Genomic DNA, 22,444 nt, shown 5'->3' with positions numbered 1-22,444 from the left:
GCAGACTGGGCAAGTACCCATCCCCGAACCGCCCAGCTAATAAGCTCCCCATTAAGCCCTAACAAGCAGCACCAGCCCCCCTTGCTGGTCTGGGCTAAATTAATCCAAAAAGAGCCTCATCTGATGTGAGGCCAGCTCTTCTGGGCAGCCTTGACAGAGGCAGAGGAGAGGGAAGCGGACGGAGGCAGAGCTGTGAGCGTCTGCTTTGAAAATGAGTCTTCAGTTCCCGAGTGAGGACAGGAGGGAGGAGGCAGCCAGCCTCACCGCATCCCAGAGCCGCTGGGCCTGGGGTGAGGGTGGGAGGCGGGGCCAAGCGGGGCGCTGGGCGCAGCTTGGAGCCCCCGAGCCCCACCCAGCTCCCACCTGAGCATTCTGTCTCCGGGTCACAGAGCGCCCCGGACTTGGGGCTGAAGCACAGTCATTTCTTCTACTTGGTCAGGGCCCCGTGTGGGCTGCACGCTGGGCTCTGCTGCCTGAGGTACTGGGCAGGCAGCACCCACCCCACCGGAGGAAGGGACCTCGTTTGAGAAGGTGCCCTCGTGGGGGCGGTCTGCAGGCAGGACGGGGTGTCTGTGTCCCCAGGACGGAGCCGGGGGCCATCGCGTCGCTGTTTGTGACCGGCGTCACTCCGTCAGGCTGCCCGTGGGGGCCGTCCAGACGCCACCCCTCAGCAGGGGAGCCGAGGGTCCGCCAGGGCCGTGGGACGGAAAGGGGGGAGGTGACCACTCCCAGAGCTGCACCCACGTGCCCCCCACACGCTGCAGACAGAATGGACCCCAACTCACCCCGCCCAGAGCCCCCAGGATGCCAGCTCTGCCCAACGTCCTGCCCGTGGCCTCTGAAAGCGAATCGGTTTGACAACCCGGCTTCAGCTCTCCACGCCTGCGAAGGCCAGGGGCTTGCTGACCTGGCGGGCCTGAGGGTGGGGGCCCGGCAGCCGAGGGGGCCTGGCCTGGAGGGGAGCTCCGCTCACCTGACGGAGAACCTTTCCCTCTAAGGTCTGACTGCCCTTCTGTTAACAGACCCTCTGCCGCCCCATTCACCTGGTCCATGAGCTGGGGGCCCGGGCTGGGCAATGCCGGGAGGCAGAACAAAATGCCTGAGCACTTGTGCTCCAGGTTCCGAGTCACGCGCATCGCTGTGGTGCCCCCACACCTGCCCTGGGGCCTCCCCAACATCAGGGCCCCCAGGACCCGGCTTCTCCCCGAGGCTCCGCGCGGGCAGTGGACTGGCCCGGCACAGACACCTCCTGGCCGTGCAGCTGGCCCTCACCTGTCGACCGCCGTCACCGGCCTCGGAGGCACAGGTCCTGGCCTGGGTGGGGCTAGAGCTGCCAGCAGGGGGCTCCTTGGCCGTTGGGGCAGGACGCACAGCCTGGCAAGGGGTGGGGACTGGCTGCAGTCCTGAGCTCCCCGGGGAGAGCGGGGCAGGCCGGCCAGGACCCCACCCTAGCCTCCACCCGGAGGTCACCCCAGGACCGGGGCCCTGCTGTGGGGGCGCCTCCCCTGGGCCCCAGGCACGTGGCGGCTCCCCTTTCCTCCACCTCCCTCCCCTACAGGAGGGCCTGCCACCACAAGGCCCTGGGGACTAAGATGACGGCAGCCCCCCCCAAGCTCCAGGGGAGCCTCAAGTGACGCGTGTTGGTGGGGACCCCAGACTCCATCCCGGGGGATAAGAGGGGTCCAGGGTCCCTCGGCCGAGCCCCTCCGTGCCAGGCTGACATGGGCCCATCAAAGTCTCCAAGTTAACAAGTTCAGGCCTGATGATTATTAACTAAATTCACAAAGTTGATGAAAAAAATCAGGATATAAATAAATATTCCTGGAGATATTCCACCCCCTGCAGGCATGAACTTTGAATAATTGGAGAGAATTATGCTGAGGACTAATCAGAACTTTTTTTTTTCTTTTGCTAATTACCTCTGGGTTTCATCAGTGTCAGAGTCTAATCAACTCCAGACATCTTAATCGACCCTCGGGAAACCTTAGGGAGGGGAGGCTTGGTGTCACAGGGAGGGGGAAGGGGCGCTGAGCGTGAGGAGGGTCCTGGCTGCAGAGCCACCCGGCTGGGGCGCGGTCGGGGTGGGATTGGGGTGGCTCCCGGCTCCGCAGCCGCCTCTGAGCTGCGTTTCTCGGTCAAGTGGACGGGGCCCAGTGTGGGGGCTGCCCCGGGGGGCCCCCAGTCCTGGGGGGAGACCGCTGGGTCGTGGTGTGGCCTGGGGGCAGCTCAGGATTCTGGCTGGAAGGAAGCTTTGCTCCCCTCGACCCCCCACAGGAAGACCGTTTGCATATGTTGAAAAATTGCTCCAGTGCCTGGGAACAGAGGCCCAGGTCTCAAGGGGCTGACAGCCTGATCATGATCACGGTTTTTGCCCTGAGTGCAGGGGTTCTGGAGCTGTGACAGCCGGGCCTGCGCAGCCGTTCAGCCCCTGAGGGGACGCCCACCCCTCATTCTCTAATCCCCCTGAGGGGACGCCCCCCCTCCCTGTCCTTTCAGCCCCTGAGGGGACGCCCACCCCCATCCTCTCAGACCCTGAGGGGATGCCCACCCCTCATTCTCTTAGCCCCAGAGCAGGTCGCCCACTCCCCTGGCCTCTCTCCGTCACTGGGGCTGCTTCTGCCCCTTTCCTCCTCACATCCTTGCTCCCCAAGCCCAGGAGTCTTTAACCAGTTTCAGAGGGAAATCTCATCCACATGGAAAGTCGCCTTAATGTGGGACCTTCTCCAGGTTCCTGCCTGGAGAGTCCTGTGGACAGAGGAGCCTGGCGGGCTACAGTCCAGGGGGTCACACAGAGTTGGGCACAACTGAGTGACTGAGCAGCGTGCAGCGCATCCTCAGGAAACCAGAGCCCCCACCCCCAAACCCGCCAGGCAGCACGCCCCCTCCCCGCTCCCTCCCTTGACCGGCTCCTGGGAGTCGCCCCTGGTCAGGTCAGGTCGGGGTCTTCAGGCCTGCGCTGCCACAGGGAGCAGGCTGGATGGACCCCCTGCCCATCCCTGCAGGCAGCAGCCCGCAGACCCCGCAGGCCAGCGTGGGGATAGCCCCTCGGAGCTGGGTCTTAGGAGATGCCCACCACGTGAGTCCCCAACCCCGCAAGGGCCCTGGCCTCGGGGTCCTGCACCCCCAGCAGGGGGCCCTCGTAGACCCAGGGCGACTGAGGTGGGGTGTCTGTCAGCCCCTCTCCTCTCCCGGGACCCGCGAGGGTCACAGCTCCCCCAGCAGGCAGGTCCTGGCCGTGGTGATGGGTTGACAGTCTGTCCTGTTCTCACAGGCCCAGAGCGGCCAGCTTTGCCCGCATTTCCTGGAGGTGCCTCAGGCTGTGGCTCCAGGGAAGCCCACCCCTCACCCCGTGCTGGCCTGGACCCGGGCCTGGGTCCCAATCATCCCTCTGGAAGCTGACAGGGGCGCTGAGGGTGGGAGCTGGCCTGGAAGCATCACAGCTGGGGCCACTCCCTCCCCTGCAGGGCAGGGGGTACGGCCTCTCCCAGCTCTGACACAGGGGCTCCGAAGCGGGCTCGCTCCTTTTCCTCCTGAACTTTCCTAGATGGGGTTTGGGGTCTGGGGCACAGGGGCTTTGCAGGGAAAGTGCCCCGGGGGCCTGGGCCTTGTAGAAGGGGACGCAGGGAGGGTGTGCTGAGCGGTGTCCCAGGGAGGCTTGGGGGGGGGGACGGCGGTGCCCAGGGGGCGCTGGGAGGGCGGAGGTCCCGGGGGCGGGGTCTGAGGGGGGTCCTCAGTCTCCACCTCTGGCTCACTCCTTGCTTCTCCAGGCCTGGCCTTCTCCTCCCGTCTTCCCGTCTCTCCCCACCTACCTCGCAGGGCTCTCAGTATGCAGGTGGCCCAGGGCCCTGTGGGCACAGGGCGGGGCTGGCTGGGCCGCCCCCCCCCCCCGCCCCCCCGTTGCCTGTCCCTCCTGATGCAGCCTGACCAGCTGCCCCTGCAGCCCCTCCCCACCCCTGTCAGGGAGGCAGTGGTCCAACCGCTGCCTCCCTCTCCTGGGGTCCCGAGGATTAGACACGCACAGACACCCCTGAGTCTGAGCCCTGGCCACCCCCGTCCCTCCTGCCTCCCTGCCTCCTCAGCCAGACCTTGCAAGTCGATCATTTCCTTTTCTTTCTTCCTTCTTTTATTTTTATATTTATTTATCTGGCTGTGCCTGGCCTTAACTGACGTTCCTGGCACCACGCGGGATCTTTCGTTGCTGTGCTGACCTCTCGTTGTGGCACTCGGGCCTGGAGCCCATGGGCTCGGTAGCTGAAGCCACCGATAACTTAGTTGCTCCGTGGCAGGCGGGGTCTTCCTTCCCCGACCAGGATCGAACCTGCGTTGCCTGCATTGCAAGGCGGGTTCTCAGCCACCGCACCCCAGGAAGCTCCTGCACGGGATCTTTGATCTTTGTCAGCATCTTCGGCTGTGATGGGCGAGCTCTTCACTTGGGCCTGTGGGCTCCAGCTCCCTGACCCGGGAGCAAATCTGGGCCCCTGCTTTGGGAGCGAAGTCTTGGCCTCTGGGCCACCAGGGAAGTCCCGCAAGTGGATTATTTCTGATTCCTGCCAAAGACAAAAGTAGATGACCACTGACCTGAGAGATTCTGGGTTCCTTTCTTGTCTTTAGACAAGTCAGGGGTTGGCACCCCTGTGACACAGGAGGGGGGCCCGAGGAGAGCCGCCTGGTGGACGGGGCACCAGCCGCTTCAGTGCTAGCTGTGGACGAACAGGGGACCCTGCCCTGGGCCCGGCACTACGCACAGCCCACCCTCCACGTCCAGGAGGGACTTGTGTGCTGGGGAACTTTTCTGGGGGAAGTGGGTGACTCAGGATTCAAACCCAGATTGGATCCCCAGCCCACACCCCCGGGGAGGGGCAGAGAGGGGCTGGGGGGTGTTCTGTGGCCCAGCTGCTCAGCCAGAGGTAGTGGGAGACAGAACCCCGACTCCTCCCCGAGGGAGCCTGGGTCTAGGGGTCGGGGCACTGCTGTGTCCCTACCCCCGCCCGGTCCTGACCCTGGATTCCTACCCCCGCCCTGTCCTGACCCTGGATTCCTGTGTGGCTCTGGGCACCGGCCCGCTGTCTCTGGGCCCGTTTCCCATCTCCCATCCAGACTGGGTTCCACGTGCCCCAGGCCCAGACACGGTGTAATGGGCCGGGCAGGCCCACCAGAGGCCGACCCCGCCCTCCTGGGGACCCTGGCTCCCGCGGGGCCCGCAGCAGGCCTGGCCTCCCCGTCCAAGCAGGACCATCCATCACAGCTCCGTGATGGATCGTCTGTCCCTCCTCTGCCGCCGTGCCTGCTATTTCGGCTGCAGAATAATGTTTATCACGCCACACTACATGACACCCTCCCTCCCCTCCTTCCTTCCCTGCAGCCACCAGCAGATATCGGAAGATTTTCTTGGGCTATTTTCATGATTTTAATTTTCCATTCCCCTTCCCCTCTCTTCCCCCTTATTACATTTTGGGCTCTTTTTGGGCTTCTGGAATGAGTATACATTTTCCTGGTGATATTTTTTAATAAAAACCATCATTTATGATTATTTTTCTTCCCCGCGAACTGTCAGCCTCCTCCCTGGGTTTCCGAACAACACGGCGTCCTGCCTGCTCAGTCACCACGCAGATGGGTGAGCGCGCCCGCCCTGACAGGCCCGGGGTTTGCTCCAGAGGCCCCCCTCGGCCCGGGGACCCTCCCGTCCCCCTGCCCTGCCCCGTCTCAGCCCAGCCCCGGTCTCCCGAGTCTCCTTGTTTCCTGAAGTGAGTCTCACCCGCAGCTTTCCCAGATCCGACTGTTAGAAGGGACTGAGGTCAGAGAGGAGGCGGGGCTGCCTCCCGGCTCCTGACGGCTCAGGACGACCAAGGACGCTGGTCTTCCACTGAGATTCCCATCTAACATGCAGGCAGTGCCCGGTGAGACGCAGGCTGGCCCGGAACACCGTCCAGCACAGCCTGGGATGGGGCCCTTCCTCTGAGACTTGGTTTCTCCCCTTGAAAACACAGAGACGTTCATTCAACAACTACGAATTGAGGGCCTGCTGTGTGCAGGAAGAGCCACACGCCTGTCCTGGGGCAGGAACCAGCCCAGAGGTCAGCCTCCTGTATGCCAGTTCCCGCACCCACAGACTCCAGAACGGAGCCCTGGGCTGTCCCAAGTTTCACTGTGTGACCTCGGGCAAGGTGTTGCCACTCTCTGGGCCACCTTGCTTTCCTTCCCTGGACTCCCTCCACCCCTGACGTGGATCCTGTCCTCATCAGCCCCCAGGGGGTCCTGTTTCCAGCAGCTGCGGCTTCCTCCCAGCTCCTCCTGGCTGCTGGCCAGTTACGCAGACCAGCCAGACTGTCCTGAAGCTCCCAGCTGCTCCGCCCTTGCCTGCCACGTCCAGGCGGCCCTCACCAGCTGCGCCCGGGAGCCCAAGTCCATGGCAGGGGGTGGCCACATGGCCCTCCCCCCCTGGCCAGGCCCTCGCTAGCCCTGGCTCCTTGGTGACCTTTGCAGAGGGGCCCTGTTGGGTCCTATGGCAGACAGGCTCAAAGCCCAGGACCACTGTCCGGGTTCTGGGCAAGCGAGTGGTGGGTTCTCCCTCCCAGCCCAGCGTCTCCCTTATCAGTGGTAGAGATGTTGCTATGAATATTCATGGACTCATGAATATTCACGCTGGTGATGCCGCACTCCTCGAAGCCCCTCGCCCTTGGGCCCCTCCACAGCTTTCTGGGCTCCTGCACCCTCTCCTCCCCTCGACCTCTGCCTGCGGGTGGCCTTACCTTCACTGCAGGGAGGCCTGGACCCCTGGTCCTGGACGCCCCGGTGGGAAAGAGCCCTGACCTGGTGCCCAGGGGTCCACACTCCCACCTCCACTCTGACCCCACTTCCCACAAAAGGGCTGGTCTCCCCGGGCCTCAGCTTCCCTTCTGACCTCTAGGGCCCCTGAGCGTCAGCCAGGCTGAGGGTGTTAGAATAAACATGCCCTCTCTGAGTCCACCTTCTGGGCGAGCGCTCTATTGTGTGGGGACAAAGCTGGGGGCTTGGGTTCTCTGGGTACAGGCCAGGGGGCCTCGGATTACCTAGGCAGTAACCAGAGCAGCCTGGCATCTGGTGTTGTGGGCCTACGGCCAGGGCCTGCTCACCTGGCCGTCCCTCGCGATGGGCGAGACACAGGCGGCGCTCACTCTCTGACGGGGTAGGGGATGGTGCTGGCTGACGGGACAGCAAGTTCCGGAAGGCGAAGAGCTGCTGAGGCGACTCTGATCCTCCAGCTGAATTCAATCCCCAGGTCTGCGGGCGGATCTGAGAGTTCACCCCCAAGACGAGGTCTACCTGGAGAGCCTCACTGTTCCAGTGCCATCCAGACACGGAGGAAAGCAGGGCAGGAGTGGCAGGGACACCGCAGAGAAAGCTCTGGAAGCCAGGGAGGGCGGGGGGCGGGGGCAGGGGCAGGGCGAGCCTGGACCCCCGTCCCGTCTCTCCGGCTGGGGGACCAGCTGCAGGGAGTTGGGCCCCCAGGTCACCGTGTGCCCTCAGCTGCACCCTGGGGTCCGTCTCTGCCTTTCCCGCTGCGTTCAAGGCCGAGCGACCCTTGGCCACTGTGGGAGAGCCCCACTCTGGGAGCATTTGGCCATTTGTCCTGACGGGACCCACCATGCGGAGCCGTGACACGCATGACCTACTGAGGAGCCCATCACCTCGGGATTCTGAGAGGCCAAACACTGCCTCAATGCCCTGCCCACGGTCCCAGGGTGCTCAGGGCGAGCTGCCCACCTGCGCCAGGCCTCCAGGGGCTCCTCTCTGGGCAGCGTCATGCATGCCGACCCTCATCCTAACCCTGACCCGTCTCGCTGAGGCTCCCTCTTTGCCAGTCTGACTCTCATTGGGCTGCAGGCCATGGGCATCTGAGGCTCCCAGGCCTGTCTCCCGTTGATGGGCCCGCCGCCCAGGCAAGAGGTAGCCCTCAGCCTGCAGACTATTTCCAGGGGTGAGGGGTCTCCGGCAGGAGCAGATGAGCGGCTGGAATTGTCAAGGAGAATAAGCCCTGACTAGCACTTCTAGAGAATTCCAAGACCCTAGGGCCCCTTGGTCTACTGGTCACCAACCAGTCTCCGTGGACGGCGGCCTCCTTTGCGTTTGCGCGAACTGAAGGCTCTGGGGGCCCTGTGCTCCCAGCGCACACTGACCACTGTCCTGGGGACCTGTCCCGCTCCCTGCGACAGTGTGGAGGCGGAGGCCCAGAGCCGCGGGGTGCTCGCCCAAGGTCACGCCGAGAGCACGTGGGGCCAGTGGACGATGGACGCTGGGCGCCCGCCCGGGGGTCTCACCCAGGCCCGCCCGGGGGTCTCACTCAGACCGGCCCGCGTGAGTCCGCGGCTGAGACCCGGCCCACTCCACGCTGTTTGCCTGAATTTGTCCCACTCTGTCTTCCCGCGGGAGCCACCGTGACATCTGTGGGGACACGGCCGAGGAATGCCTAATGAGGGCCCGCGTGGCCGCGCCGTGGAGCGCGGGCCGCACAGATGGCCCATCATCGCCCATTTTTATTAATTACTGGCTCCGTGTGATACGATTGGCTCGCGCGCCCCAGGCTCCTTGGCTTCACCGCGGGCCCAGCTATTCTGGAAGAAGAAACGGCCCTTCGTTTACATCAACGCACGTTGCTTCCCTGCTTGCTTTGAGCCTCAGACACTGCTGGCTCTGCTCGGCTCTGGGGTGCTGGGCTGCGTGAGGAGCAGCAGGCGTGCAGCTGCCACCCGCCCAAGGGGCTGGGGGTGCTGGGGGGGGGGTCTGTGCAGGAGAGGCCTGGAGCGCCTGGGGGACCCCAGCATGGGCCGCAGGCGGGCAAGGAGACGCCAGGACCCCAGGGGCCCAGCCAGGGCTGAGGCCTCCTGGAAGCCCCTCCCTGCTGGCCTCAAGCCTGCAGGCCCTCTGGGGCTTGGAAGGAGAGTTTTTCGTCCCCGCCGTCAGAGGAGGGCACTTGGCCTTGCAAGGGCCTGGGGCCGCGGACGCCTGGTGCCACGAGAAGCCTCGGGTGTTTGAGGGCGCTCCACAGCCTCCCTCCCACATGCAGAGGCTCCAGACCCCAGCTGGGAGGTTCCCTCAGGCTCGGGGGGTCCCACAGCCCAGCCTGGCCTCTGGCTGGCAGGGGTGTCGGCTAAGCCCCCCGACCCTGGGCCTCACAGACCCGCCTGCGAAGCGGGGCACGTCCTCCTGGAGGGTGAGTGGTCGGGGGGCGGCCTGCGGCTCTGCTGATGCTGCCGGTCCACCTCGGCCCTGGGCACGTCCCTCGCTGCCTGCAGCCTCGGGCAGCCTCTGTAAGGAGCGATCGCATCCTGCCGGACCCCCAACAGAAAGGAAAGAAAGTGCACGGGGGGCAGGGACCCACCATGCCAGACAGTCCTGGGAGGGGGCTGCTGACGCCGGGGGACACCCGTGGTCCTGGGCTGCGTCGGGCGTCTCCCCGTGGCTGGGACACCGCGTTCCCTCGGGCTTCTGTGTGCGGCCTGTTAGCCCGGGAGATAATGGAACACGAAGCACAAGTCAATGAAAAGATGCCGCGGAGGCTTTTTATAACTTGTTTCTGTCACGCCGGGCCGGAGCCTTATCTGCTGCCCACCTGACAGTCACCCATAAAGCTGGGTCCCTGCCCCGCTGGCGTCCATCACAGCCTGCCCAGGGTTGCTATCCGTAAGCCCGCGGAGCCCAGACCCTCGAGAGGTCAGCTCCAGGGTGCGCCGGTGGCTGCAGTCAGGCGAGCAGGGGGTGCCTTTGCAGAGATGTGGGGGAGGTGAAGATGTTGGGGTGCAGGTCACATCAGAGGGGGCAGGTAGGGCTGGGCTGTGGGCTGAGCGGAGGCCAGGAGGACTCGGAGGTGGGCCCACCACAGGCTGCCCTGAGATGGCTCGAGGGGCAGGATGGGGTGCTCAGGTCTTGTCAAGACAGAGCCGGGAGCGACTGTAGGTATATAGAAAGCCAGCATCTGCCGGGGCTATGTGGTAGTGAGCTCCCTGACATGGGGGGAAATCAAGCACATCCTGGGTCAGGAAGCTTATGTGGGAGAAGAAAGGCCAGTATCACCGGGATTGGGGGAGTGGATATTTTTATCAAAAGTAACTGGGGGGAGCAGTGTCCTGGAAGGAAGCCGGGGAGGAGCTGTCTTCCACCCAGTCGATGCCTTGATGGCGGCCCAGAGGCTGGGCAGCCTGGTGGGCTCCTGGGGGCAGCTGTGGACCCCAGAGCTGGACCACTCCCTGGCAGAGTCATCACCACTGACCCAGAGGCAAGGGCAGAAGAAGGTGGCTGTGAGGGTGGCCTGGACGCTCGCTGGCAGGCCTGTGACCCGCGGAGCAGGCCAGAGGGAGGGCGGCCGGCCAGGAGGCCCTGGCCTCCTTCCCGAGGAAACGTGATCGATCGCTCCTGCGGCAGAGTGCCTCCTGCCCGACCCTCCCTGCTTGGGCCTGGACTGTCATCCCTGCGGGGCTCAGAGTGCGGCCTGGCCGTGCAGGGCCTTTGGGGGAGAAGGGCAGCTGACCGAAGAGGAGACGGGCCAGTCGTGCGTGGACGCTGCGGGACGGGGTGGTCTCTGTGCCCTGGACCCTCCTGCCTCCCCCTCCCCTGGGGTTCCACCCCCTCAACCCCCGCCTGCCAGGTCAGTTCAAACTCCTTGAGGGGCATGGGGCTCAGGGGTGCTGGCACAAGCCCCCCTCCAAGTGCTCCCTGTCCAGAAGCCAGGGACTCCAGCCCAGGTGACAAGCAGTCACGGGCACCAAACCTGCCTGGGACACCCAAACCAGGCTTGAAGGACAGAGGCCCGGGCAGGCCAGCCAGGGGGTGGGAGGGCACGCCAGGCAGAGGCACCTGTAAGGGCAGGCCTTGAGGTCGGGGGGACCAGCACGCCCGCGAGTGGGGCCCACCCTCCCCAGGCCCGCCCCAAGTGTCTGAGCATGTATGCCCCTGGGCTGGGCCCCAGCGGGTCCCCGGGGACAAGGGTGAGGAGGGGTCCCTGCCTGGGCAGGCTGCAGGGCTGCACGCTGACAGCTTGTCCGCAGTTCAGTCCTGAAACTCCGCCTGCGCGTGACGCGGATCAGGCTGGTCCTGACCCCGGGGGTCATGTGGGAAGAGGGGGTGGGCCGGCGCTGTGGCCTCTTTCGTCATGTGTGCAGAGTCACACAGGCACTCAGGCCCCCGTCCGCCTGTGGCCTCCGAGCACCTTGTCTCGGGGGCTCTGGGGGGAGCCTGGGGACGTGAGGCAGAAAGCCTCTACCAGCCTCGACACCCTGGGTCTCTCCTTCCAGGAAGGAAGTCCCGGTGGCTGATACCATTTTTGAGAAATCAGATACCTCTCAGTCCACTCCGAAGCTTCCGCATGTCACCTTTTCTATTTTCCAGCCAAGTCCTTCAACGAGCAGGATGGACCCGGGAGGGCCATGTGGCCGGGGCTGGTGCTGTGGTCCCCGCCTCTCGTGATGCGGGAGCGGTTGCGGGCCCCTTGGGGACAGCGAGGGGCAGTTCTCCCAGCCCCCGCCTCTGAGGTCCCAGGAAAGGTGGCCCTTTAGTCCCCGGAACCTGGACCTGACACATTTGGGGCCTGCTCTGTCCGTCTGTCCTTCTGTCCCTCCTGCCGGCATTCAGGCTGCAAACGTCGGTTGGTCATGGATGGCAGCCCTGTGCTGGGTCTGGCCGGGACACAGACCTGACGTCTCAGTGTCTCTGAGGGCAGGGTGCCTTGGAGGGGCCCGAGCTCTGCTGTCTCTCCTGCACCCCACCCATCACGATCCACATCCCTGACCATCAAGAGGGACGATTCTGGGGGAAAGAAACCACCATCGTCTGCCCTCTTTCTTCTAAGCACGTGTACATTTTTGCTTTGCAAAACTGGATTGAATTTATTACTATGCGATTTATAATCTGTTGACTTCTCCACATAACAGCCTGGCATGTGATTTATCCCAGACTCAAGATGCCAGCAAAGACATGTGTCTCTGCAACCTCTGGCTTCGAGGGGGCGGCATCACCCTCCTTTCCTCTGATTGGCGGCATCTGGAAGGCAGCCCTGAGGATTGGGTGGGGGCGCAGGTGCGAACAGAGGTCACACAGGTGAGCAGGCGAGAGGCCAGAGCGGAGGCTGCTGGGGGGCAATGTGGGTGTGCGACTCAGCACTGCTCCGCAAAGCGCAGCAGCCCGTGGACACGCACGCCTTGTGCAGAGCGGAAGGGACCAGACACAGAGAGGACACTCTCTGTGACCCCAAGTTTATGAAAGTCTTGTTGTTCAGTCGCTATGTCACGTCCGACTTTCTGCGACCCCGTGGATGGCAGCATGCCAGGCCGCCCTGTCCATCACCAACTCCCAGAGCTTGCTCAAACTCATGTCCATTGAGTCGGTGATGCCATCCAACCATCTCAACCTCTGTCGTCCCCTTCTCCTCCTGCCCTCAGTCTTTCCCAGCACCAGGGTCTTTTCCAGTGAGTCAGCTCTTCGCATCAGGTGGCCAGAAGTATTGGAGCTTCAGCTTCAGCATCAGTCCTTCCAATGAATATTCAGGGTTAATTTCCTTTAGGATGGACTGGTTTGATGTCTGGGATACAGTAAACCAGCTTTCAGTGGGAAAAGTCAGAACCAGGGTGGTGTGGCGGGGCTGGGCAAGTGGGAACTTTTCGGTGGGTGTTCTGTCTCTCAGTAGGGGTTTGGGCTGCAGAGAGTGCCCACGAGAGCGTTCATGGTCCCCCGATAGGTCTCCATTTCCTGGTGTATCAGTTTTCCTCCAAAGAATCAAAACTCTGTAACAAACATCGAGCTGTAGTTGGTGCCTGCACTGCCTATCTAGGGTGCCCCGTGCTGGCATCTGCAACTGACCTGGGAAGCGGCTGGGGAGGAAGCTGACGAGGCGCGTGGAGCCAGACGCGCCTGTGGGCGTCTGGGCGGCCCCGTAAAACTATTTCAACTTTTCTGTATGTCTGAAAACTCTCAAGCTTCCGTGTGGAAAACAGTGAGAGTGGGGTGCTGTAGACGAGCAGCCGTTCCCGGAGCGTGTGTGTGACCTTGGACTAGTTCCCAGGCTCCTGGCGCCTCGGTGTTGCCATGGCCTGAAGGAATTAGCTAACATCAAGAGCTTACACGCAGTAAGTGCCGGCATACAGCAGGCGCTTAGGATGTGTGTGCTTGTTGGTTGCCTTTCTTTGTGGGTCACACTGAGTCGCCGGTGCTCCTACGCGTGCTGTAGCTGCTCAGCGAGGCTGAGGGACAAGCCGAGGCTTTGCACTGAGTTCAAGACTGCATGCATGCTCAGGGGCTCAGCTGCATGCTCGGTGGCTCAGTCGTGTCAGACTCTCTGCGACCCCATGGACTGTAAGCCCTCCAGACTGCTCTGTCTGTGGGATTCTCCAGGCAAGAAGACTGAGTGAGTTGCCATTTCCTCTTCCAGGGGATCTTCCCAACCCAGGGATCAAACCCACATGTCCTCATTGACAAGCAGAGTCTTTACTCCTGGGTCAACTGGGAAGCCTTGAGTTCAAGAGTAAGGCACCCCGAAGAGCCAACATGATCTCGCAAAAGAACAAAGCCTGAGGCTCACAGGTGCCGCTGTCAAGCAGGACAGAGCCGTCTGGCAGAAGCACAGAGACTTGCCCACCGAAGGGGTGGGGGTGAGGCTCCGGACATAAACCCTCGCTTGAAGGTGACTCTATTTTTGACAAGCGGGTCAAGACGATTCAGTGGAAAAAGAACAGACTTCTCAACAAATGGTGCTGGGACCAACCAGACTCGCAGGAGAACGAAGCTGGAGCCCTATTTCACACCGTCTGAAAAATAACTCGGTGGATCAAAGAGCTGAATAGCAGAGCTGAAACTGTAAAACTCTTAGAAGAAAATACACGAGTAAATCTTCACCTTAGGCAAAGGCTTCTTAGACACGACATCAAAAGCATGAGCAACAAAAAGAAAAAATTAGACTTCATCAAAATTAAAACCTTTTGTGCTGCCAACAATTCCAACGAGAAAGTGAAAAAACAACCCATAGAAAGGGAGGAAATATTTGCAAATTATAAATCTAATTAGGAACTTGTGTCTAGACTATATAAAGAACTCTTGAAAGTGTAAGTCACTCAGTCGTGTCCGACTCTTTGCGACCCCATGGTCTGTAGCCCACCAGGCTCCTCCGTTCATGGAGTTCTCCAGGCAAGAATCCTGGAGTGAGAAGCCTTTCCCTTCTCCAGGGGATCTTCCCAACCCAGGGATTTAATCCGGGTCTCCTGCTTAATTCTTACAACCCAATAATACAAAGATAAATAGCCCAGTGGCCATGCGTAAGGATCCTAATAAACATTTCTCCAAAGATTTACAAGGGCCAAGAAGCTTATGAAAAGATGCTCAACATTATTAGCCATTGGGAAATGCAAACCAAAGCCACAGTGAGATACCCTTTCACACCCACCAGGTTGGCTGGAATCAAAGACATAAAAGCAAGTGTCGGTGAGGGTGCAGAGAAATTGAAACACACACACCGCTGGTGGGAAACAGTTTGGGAATTCTTCAAAACATTAAATGCAGAGTTGCCACACACACAGCCAGCAATTGTACTCCTCGGATGTACCCAAGAGCAATGAAAGCGTATGTTCACATGGAAACTCTATAAATGCGCACAGCAGCATATCTGTAATATCCCCTGAAGTGGAGACAACCCAAATGCCCATCACTGATGAATGGATAAGAAAGGGGGTTTCATCTACACATGGAATATTGTCAGGCCATCAGAATGAAACGGTGACCTACGGTACGACACGTGTGAATCGCGGGCTTCCCTCGTAGCTCAGTCAGTAAAGAATCAGCCTGCCGTGCAAGAGACCCAGGCTCAATTCCTGGGTCGGGAAAATCCCCCAGAGAAGGGCATGGCAGCCCACTGCAGTGTTCTTGCCTGGAGAATCCCACGGACAGAGGAGCCTGGCGGGCTGCAGTCCACGGGGTCGCAGAGTCAGACACGGCAGAGTGACTGAAGCACCACGTGAGTCTCAGAAACGTCCCAGTGAGTGAGAGCAGCCAGTCACGGAGGGCCCCTGAGCAGGCGAGTGCGTTGAGCTGAAACATCCAGGACCGTCAAGACTCAGAGCCGGAAAGCAGGCTGGGGACAAGGTCCCTACTGTTGCTGACCTGCTGAGTGCTTCGTGGCAGGCTGGACGGGAAGGGAATTTGGGGGAGAATGGGTACATGTTTACATATGGCTGAGCCTTTGCTGTAAACCTGAAACTATCAGTTTAATTCAATGTAATAGTTTATAGATTTAATTTAAGCAGTTAATTAGCTATATACGCCCATAAAAAATAAAAAGTTAAAAGAGAAAGACCTAGGGATAGACGTCATGGTGGAGGGTGGGGGTGACTGCTCACGGATACTGGGGTTTCCTTTGGGGGTAAAAAATGCTCAAAAAGTTAGATGGTCGCACCACTCTGTGAATATACTAAAGCCGTTGAACACCACACTTGGAACAGTGACCTGAGTCATTATGTAAATTAACCCTCAACGAGGCTGCTAAATCAGAGAGCCTCGGGTTCCAGTTCTGCCGTGGCTCTCCAGGGCAAGTCCCTGTGCTTCCGGGAGGCTCAGTCTGATCTGTAAAACGGGAGTGGGAAGAGTCGCCTTCCTGGGATATTGGAGGTACGAGATGACAGATGTGAAACCATCTTTCATTTTAACTTCTGTATTTAAATTTATTACAAAGGAGATGTATGCGTGTTGTACAAGATTCAAACAGCAGATGTGGGTACAGAGTGAAAAGCCTCATTTTCTGGTGTGCTGGACGTTTCAATATCTTGATTGGGGTGGTGATACAGATGTACACCTTTGTCAAAACTCATGGAACTGTATACTGTTCAGAAGGGTGAAATTCACTGTCGACACGTGAAAAACGCCTCCGAGTAAAGCAGTCTCCTCCCCTCTCTCCCCATCTCCTGGCCCTCCAGTTTTCCTGCTGTTTTGCACACACAGGCAAATAAAATGTTACTGTGTTACATCCTTCTTGCACGAGTTAATAAAAAGTCCTACACACACAGTTCCCCCCCTCCTTTTGTTCCCCTAAAGACCGTTCTGGGAGATGGACTCAGATCAGTGTGTGCCTGTCCAGCTGCGCGTGCATCTGTGTGGACGCATCCCTGCACTCCACTCTCTGCCCGCATTTCAGATGCTTCCAATCTGCTGCTATTACCAAGAGTGCTCCGGTGAATAACCTTGCGTGCAGTAATATATCATTTTTCACATTTGTGAGCACTCTCTGGAGGACAGATTCCTAGAAGTAAACGCTGGGCCAAAGGGTATAAAGTATTTGGAATTTGGACCTTGTTTCAGAGGCTCTAAAAGTGCCTGCTTCCCACATCATCACAACAGTGTCATTAAACCTTGCTCTTTGCGCATTGGATGAGTAAATCATCTCTCAGAGTAGTTTTGATTTGCCTTTCTGTTGTTAGGAGTGAGACACGGCACTTTTTTGTATATATAAGCATTATTTTTATTTCCTTTTCTGTTCATAATCTCTGCCCATTTTTTTTCCTGCTTTTGGGGTTTTTTTATTATTGATTTGTAAGAGCTTTTTACATATGGGGGAATAGGCTCTTTGCTTAGATGTAAGATGGCCACATTTCTTTTTGCATGGCTCTTGGTTTTTCGGTGTTTGTCGTCATCACTATGAAGTTCTGGGCACAGGAAGGGACAGTCTCCACCTCCTTCTAGGTACTTCTCCCAGGATGGGCTTGGGGAGGGCTCTTTTCCACATTAACCCCCACCATGGTGTCCCTCTGGTCTTTCCCTGTACACCCTCAGTTGTCCGACTGACCTGCCTGGGTCAGTTCCTCCCAGCCAGGCCATCCTGAGAGGAGAGAGGAGCCACAGCAGGGGTGCAGACACGCATCAGAGCCTCCTCTGTTGTGAAACCACACGCGGTCACACCTCCTGTGCTGGTCCGGTGTTCAGAGGTGAGTCAGACCGTCCTTCTCTGCAGAGTTCACAGTCTGGTGAAGAACCCAGTGTGGCGAGTACTTGGGCAGGGGATCTCGAGAGGCACAGAGGGGCCTCTAGCAACTGGGGAAGGTGGTGGTCCCAGCCCCAGGCCCCAGGCCCCTCACTGCCTGGCTTGCCTCTCCCCAGGGTACTGGGGTGAGTCTGGATTTAGCGGTTGGTTTGTGGGGGTGAAAACAAGGATCTGCTGACCCAGTTCCTGGAGAGTTCAACCCCGGCCTCCCTGTGAAGTGGGAGACGTTAACAGTGCTCATTTCTAGGTGGCTGTGAGCATGAACTGAATTGATACAAGCCGCAGCCGCATGCTTGATGTGTGGAGGGCGTGTGAGCCTGCCCGCGTGTGTTAGGTGTGGACTGGGGTGCGTTTGACCTGGGGGTGTTTGGAGCTGGCTGTGGGCTGTACCACCGACAACTCAAGCTGGGCATCTGTGAGGATGGGAAGAGTATCCCGTGTTCCCGCACAGATAACGCCTGGTGGGGAGATGGGCTGGTGGGTGCGACTGGGGCTGTGAGTAGACACGCAGTGTGTGGGCGGAGTGTGTGTCTACAATGCAGGCTGCGTAGGGGTTTCAGGAGGAGATGAGTGTCTGAGAGAGGAAGGCGGGAGAGAGAGGGAGAGAGCCAGCGAGATCTCACAGCACTGAGACCAGCAAGAGAGCACTTGGGCTTTATTTAGCCCAGAGAAAGAGGGGCCCCCTCCTGCCTCCTCCCTCCAGGGCTGCGCTGGGGTCTCCTGTTCTCAGCGTGAGGGGTGTCTGGCCTTTCCGGGGGACAGCAGCTAGGCTCTGCTTTCAGAGCAAACAAGGGCATATTTCAGCATCTCAAGATGCTGGAGTGTGAAAGTATTCGGCAGGCGCGCTCCCTCAGGCAGGAGAGCCGCTCCTGGCAACCAGGTCACAGCGGACTGGCAAGGCCTGGCCAATTAGGGGGAAGTGGGAACCGGGGGCTGCAGCTGGCCTGGGCTACAAGCGCCTCCATTAGGAAACTGGACAAGAAAGACTCCCAAGGCCAGCCTCTGCCCCTACCTCCTGGTCCAGGGGGTCTGAGCGCCCCTCAAAGACAGGGCAGCTTGAAGACAGCGGCTCCGACCTTGACTGTCATCCTCCGGGTCCCAGGGTCCACGGGAAAGGCGGTGGGCTCTCCTCCACTCTGGCCCCCTTTGGGGTCTCGGCTCTGCATCAGTGACATCCAGTCTGGAGGAGATGCGGGAGGAGCTGGAGGGCGGCAGCTGGCGCCGCAGGCTGGACCCGACCCGACCCGGAACCCCGCGCGCCCTTCCTGGGCCCGGCCTTCCTTTGGCGGCGTGGTTCGCAGCCTCACCCGCCACTCCCAGGCCGGTCCTGGTGCCTCCTCCAGGAGGGGCGCCCCTCACCCTTCATCAGACCCCTCCTCTTTGCGTGCGAGCCCGGGGGCGCGCAGGTCGACCTCGCTGCCTCTGGCTCCTTTCCCAGTCCGGGGCAGCGCGCGGGGCAGGGGCGCCACGCAGGCGGCGGCGTCCGGAGGGTCGCGCCCCGAGCCCGAGCCCGGCCGGGTCTCTGCTCCGCGGCTCGGACTCAAGAGGCTCGGGGAGCGGCGCGCAGGCCGTGCCGCGCGGGTGCGCTCTTGAGCCTGGTTTGCAGTTCTCGCCCAACGCGCCAGCCGCAGGCTGGGCAGCGGCCGTGGGGAGTGGGAGCCGCCCGGCGAGGCGGGGTAGACGCCGGGAGCGGGCGCGGGGCCACCGAGAGGCTGCGGATGTAGAACCCAGTCTAGAGGCCGACCGAGCGGTTGCAGCCCCTCGGGGATTCGGGAGGCGAACGAGGAGGAAGGGATCCGTGGGAGGAAAATCCTCTAAACCGAACCTTCCGGGAATCGAAGGAGCCTGGCTGGTCCCATACCCTTCCCCGGCCCTGCCCCCTCCCCCCGCCCAAAGTGGGGAGGACGGCGCTGAGCCCCGGGAGGGTTGGTGGGTCAGCGATCGAGGGTAGAGCAAGTCCTTCGGGGCGACCACCCTCTCGACCCCCGCCCCCGCCCAGGTGCAGCGCCCTCCCCATCCCGGAAAACGCGCGCCCCAGCGGGCAGAGCAATTGCACACGCGGCCGCGCGCGCCCACACAGGGTCTGACTTCGGGTCAACTTTCACGCGGTTCCCGGTGTGTGTGCACACGGCAGTGCCCGCACGCGCGTGCTCGTCTCCGCCCAGGTGCCCACCTCCCATCGTCACCGGCGTCCCGACTCCTAGACCTTCGGGGGCCTCTGTTCTAACGGTGGCCTAGGGCGAGGGCAGGGGCGCGCAGGGCGAGCCAGAGGAGGGGGGCGAAGACGCCTCTGGGCTGCCCACGCCGCCCCCCAGCCTGCTCGACTTCCCCTCCCGCGTCACCCTTCGGACACCCCCCGTCCATCGACGTGCCGGAGCTACACCGCCGCCCGCCCCTCCGGCCGCCCCCGCCCGCGTCCCCCGCCCCTCCTCCAGCCCTCCCCGCTCCGGCTCCTACACGAAATCTTCGATCACGCTCAGAAAGAATGTGCTACAACCTCGGCGCGGCCACGGCCGCCACCACCGCGCCCGCGCCGGAGCCGGAGGAGCCGGAGCCGGAGCCGCCGCTGCCCCGCCTGTCCGGCCGGCCCCGGGCTCGCCGCGCGCTGTCTCCGCCGCCGCCGCCCCGCGCTCGCCCAGCGCTTGACGCAGTGAGCGCCGCAGCCCGGCTCCCGCCGGCTCCGCTCCGCTCCCCGTCGCAGGCCGAGCCCAGCCCGGCGGGCTCCGGGAGGGGCAGGCAGGGCGCTAGGGGGAGGAGATCTGTCTGGAGCCAGCGAGGCCGGCGGAGGAAGAGCTGGAGGAAGGAGGGGAAGCCGCCGCCGCCGCCGCCGCCGCGCTCCGGGGACCTGGGCGCGCGCGCTGCGCTCTCCTGTGACGGTGCCTCCAGCCCCGGGCCCACAACCCAGAGCAGGTAGGAAGGGGATGGTGGGGGCGGGGGCGGGGGCTGCGGTTCGAGGGTCCTTTCTCCCGCGGCTGCAGGGCCAGCAGGTCCCCGCCCCTGGGGGAGGCAGGGAAGAGGCTCTCCCGGGCGGCAGTGGGGGCGTGCGCGGGGTCCTCAGAGGCTCTCGCTGCCCGGGCCGCCCCAGTCCCCGCGCCCTGCCCTGAGCGTCCTCGCCGGGGCCGAGTCCCCCGCCAGTGGGGCTTGGTTATGGAGCGTTGTTTCCGCCGGTCCTCGCCGCCCAGCTCTCGGGTGCCGAGGCGATCGCACCCGAAGTTAGCAGTCGCCGGGCCCCGGCCGGACAAACTTCCCTCCCCGACGCCGCGGCCCAAAGGCCCGGGACTCCGGACCCCTCGGGCTAGGAGGCGCCATGGGGACCCCGAAACTTTCCTGAGCGTTGTGAGCAGGAAGGGAGGGATAGGCAGGGATGGGGTAACGGGGTGGTCTTGCTTGCGAGGGAGCAGTGGTAGCTGCGGCGCCCCAAGTTCATGCGGAGACCGCCCCCCCATCAGGAACCCCATCTTGTAGTCGAGGGCGGGCAGGGAGCGGACTGAGGGTGCCCAGCCTTCTCACGGCAGGCGTGGGGGGAGCCTTGCTCGGAGCGGGCGTTACAGGACCCCCGCCCCCACCCCACCGGGTCTCCTGGCTCCGCCGGCCGCGGCCGCTCTCCCGCGAGGGACCCGGCTCCAGGCGATTCCCAGGGGCCTCTGCCCCGAGCCTCTCCGCCCGGAAGCCGGGGGCCGGGCTGGGCTCCGGGGTGTGGCGGGACCCCAGCGCGCGGCTCTCAGCCTTCTCACCCTGCCGCTCTTGCCTCCACGCCCCCTGCTCGTCCCTCCTTCTTGACTCTCCCGTCTCTGGGTGTCGCCCCCAACTTTCTCTCTTCCCAAACTGCACCGTGTGGCCTGTGGCCGCCCAGACCGGCGCGATGCTGGCACCGTCCTTAACGGAGCCCTCCCCGCTGGCGGGGCGTGGGGTTCCCGGCCCGACTGTCGCCGCTGAGCGGGAATTCCCTCCCGACCCACTGACGCGAGCCCGTCCCCCGCCCCATCTGAGCGGCGGGGGGCGTGCGGTGGTCGCGGCCAGCAGCCGGCTGGACTGTGGAGAGTGAAAGGGACCCGCGAAGCTTCCGGGAGGGTTTTGGGGGTGTAGCTACAGCCTCGCGTGCGGGGAGGAGGCGACGCCCCGGTGGGCCCCCCTGCAGCGTCGCCTGCACGTACCCCCAAGGCCCAGGAGGGTTCTGTCCTCCCCTCCACTCCACCCACCCCAACACTCAGGTCCCAGCTTGAGTGGATTTGGGGGACGGAGGACACGGGATACTTGCTTTTTCTCCCTGTCTGCCGCATCCAGCCCCCAGGCAGCCTGGGGGTCTTTGTCCCCGGGGCGGGCCCCGCCCCCTCCATCAACTCGGGGACCCCGACGCCCTCCAGAGCTTCTGCGCCGCGCTCCAGCGGTCTCCAAGCCTCGGTGAGCGAGGAGCCGCATCCGTGTCCACCCCTCACCCGCTCTGGGTCTGGGGGTGGGGCAGGGGGCGTGGAGCGCGGTGTGGGGTCGCTGACAGAAGTCCTGGCCATGGCGCCGGCGCCTCTGGAACAGAATTAATGACTTACAAGCAGGCGGCCATCGGCGCGACCACGGGGGAGGGGCGACCGAGCTGAGACTCAGCGGAGAGGTCGCAGCCCTAAGGGGCGGCCTCCGCCGGGGGTGAGGGCGTCAGTGGCCGGGACCTCAAGCTTCCCCTCAGTCTCCACCTGCAATTTCCTGCGCCCCCAACTCTGGGTTTTGCTCTCTGCGCAGCTGGCTCGGGGACCTCCCCCCGTGGGGAGCCTGGACCCTCCCGGCCCCTCCGCAGAGCCCTGACCCTGGGCCGACGTATGCTCGCCTGGCAGTGGGGCAGGGCTGGGGCGGGTCCTCTGGCCTCGGCTTGCTCGTCTAAGAAACGGGCTTATAGCCCCCGGGCCTGGGGAGCAGCAAGAGGCTGCTCTGTAACTCTGGCCGGCCTTAGCTCAGTCACTGGCATTCTGGGGTGGCCCCTCCCAAGCCAACCCCATCCTTTCTGAGCCACAGCTGCTGGCTGGGGTCGGGGGACTGGCCAGAAACAGGCATCCGTCACCTCCCGGCGGGGGCTCGCCTGGGGAAGGTCGCACTGGAGCCCTGCTCCCATGCGTTCACTGCCCAGGGCTGGTGAGGCCAGAGGCTGATTTCTCAGACCTTCCAGGAGTGACCGGTGTCCCCGGGGAGGCTCTCCTCAGCTCCAACTGCAGCTGGAGGAGGGGGGCGGCTGTGAGGCAGGAGGGGAGCCCTCTTCCTGGTAGGCCTGCTCTCTGGTCCCCCAGCCCCAGCCAAGCACATCTGAGGCTTGCTGTGTGTACGGGGAGAGCCTGGAACCTGGCCTTGGCCTGGGGCCTGCGGGGCGAGGGTCCAGGCAGGGGCAGCCCAAGGAGAAGGGATGCAGCTCAGATGCCCCCGCGGCCCAGCAGCCTCCTTCCCTGGGCCTCACCCTGATCCCTGGGGCTGTGGCAG

At 62.4% G+C, this 22,444-nt stretch overlaps 1 protein-coding gene and 1 long non-coding RNA gene across 5 annotated transcripts in view; one reads left to right on the top strand and one right to left on the bottom strand.

Moving 5' to 3' along the window:
• Positions 1-15,639: 15,639 nt before the first annotated feature.
• Positions 15,640-19,576, bottom strand: LOC139179792 (uncharacterized). Of its 3 annotated transcripts, XR_011564162.1 has the most exons (4): positions 19,485-19,576; positions 18,000-18,167; positions 16,793-16,951; positions 15,640-15,832 (listed from the first exon to the last, which is right to left on the bottom strand). It is a non-coding gene; the product is annotated as an uncharacterized lncRNA (long non-coding RNA). The 3 variants fall into 3 exon arrangements; XR_011564163.1 differs by lacking the exon at positions 15,640-15,832 and having other exon boundaries at positions 15,885-16,967; XR_011564161.1 differs by lacking the exon at positions 15,640-15,832 and having other exon boundaries at positions 15,895-16,951.
• The window catches only part of ELFN1 (extracellular leucine rich repeat and fibronectin type III domain containing 1), a 65,885-nt gene continuing 62,897 nt past the window's right edge, over positions 19,457-22,444 (top strand). For both annotated transcript variants that reach the window (XM_070780321.1, XM_019987297.2), the window contains exon 1: positions 19,457-19,897. The gene's annotated coding sequence lies outside the window, so the exon portion shown is untranslated. The remainder of the gene's footprint in view (positions 19,898-22,444) is intronic.

This window comes from Bos indicus, chromosome 25 (assembly GCF_029378745.1).
Source record: "Bos indicus isolate NIAB-ARS_2022 breed Sahiwal x Tharparkar chromosome 25, NIAB-ARS_B.indTharparkar_mat_pri_1.0, whole genome shotgun sequence".
Classification (NCBI taxonomy): Eukaryota; Metazoa; Chordata; class Mammalia; order Artiodactyla; family Bovidae; genus Bos; species Bos indicus.
The sequence above is the reverse complement of the archived record's forward strand: the minus strand, read 5'-3'. Positions and strand labels throughout refer to the sequence as shown.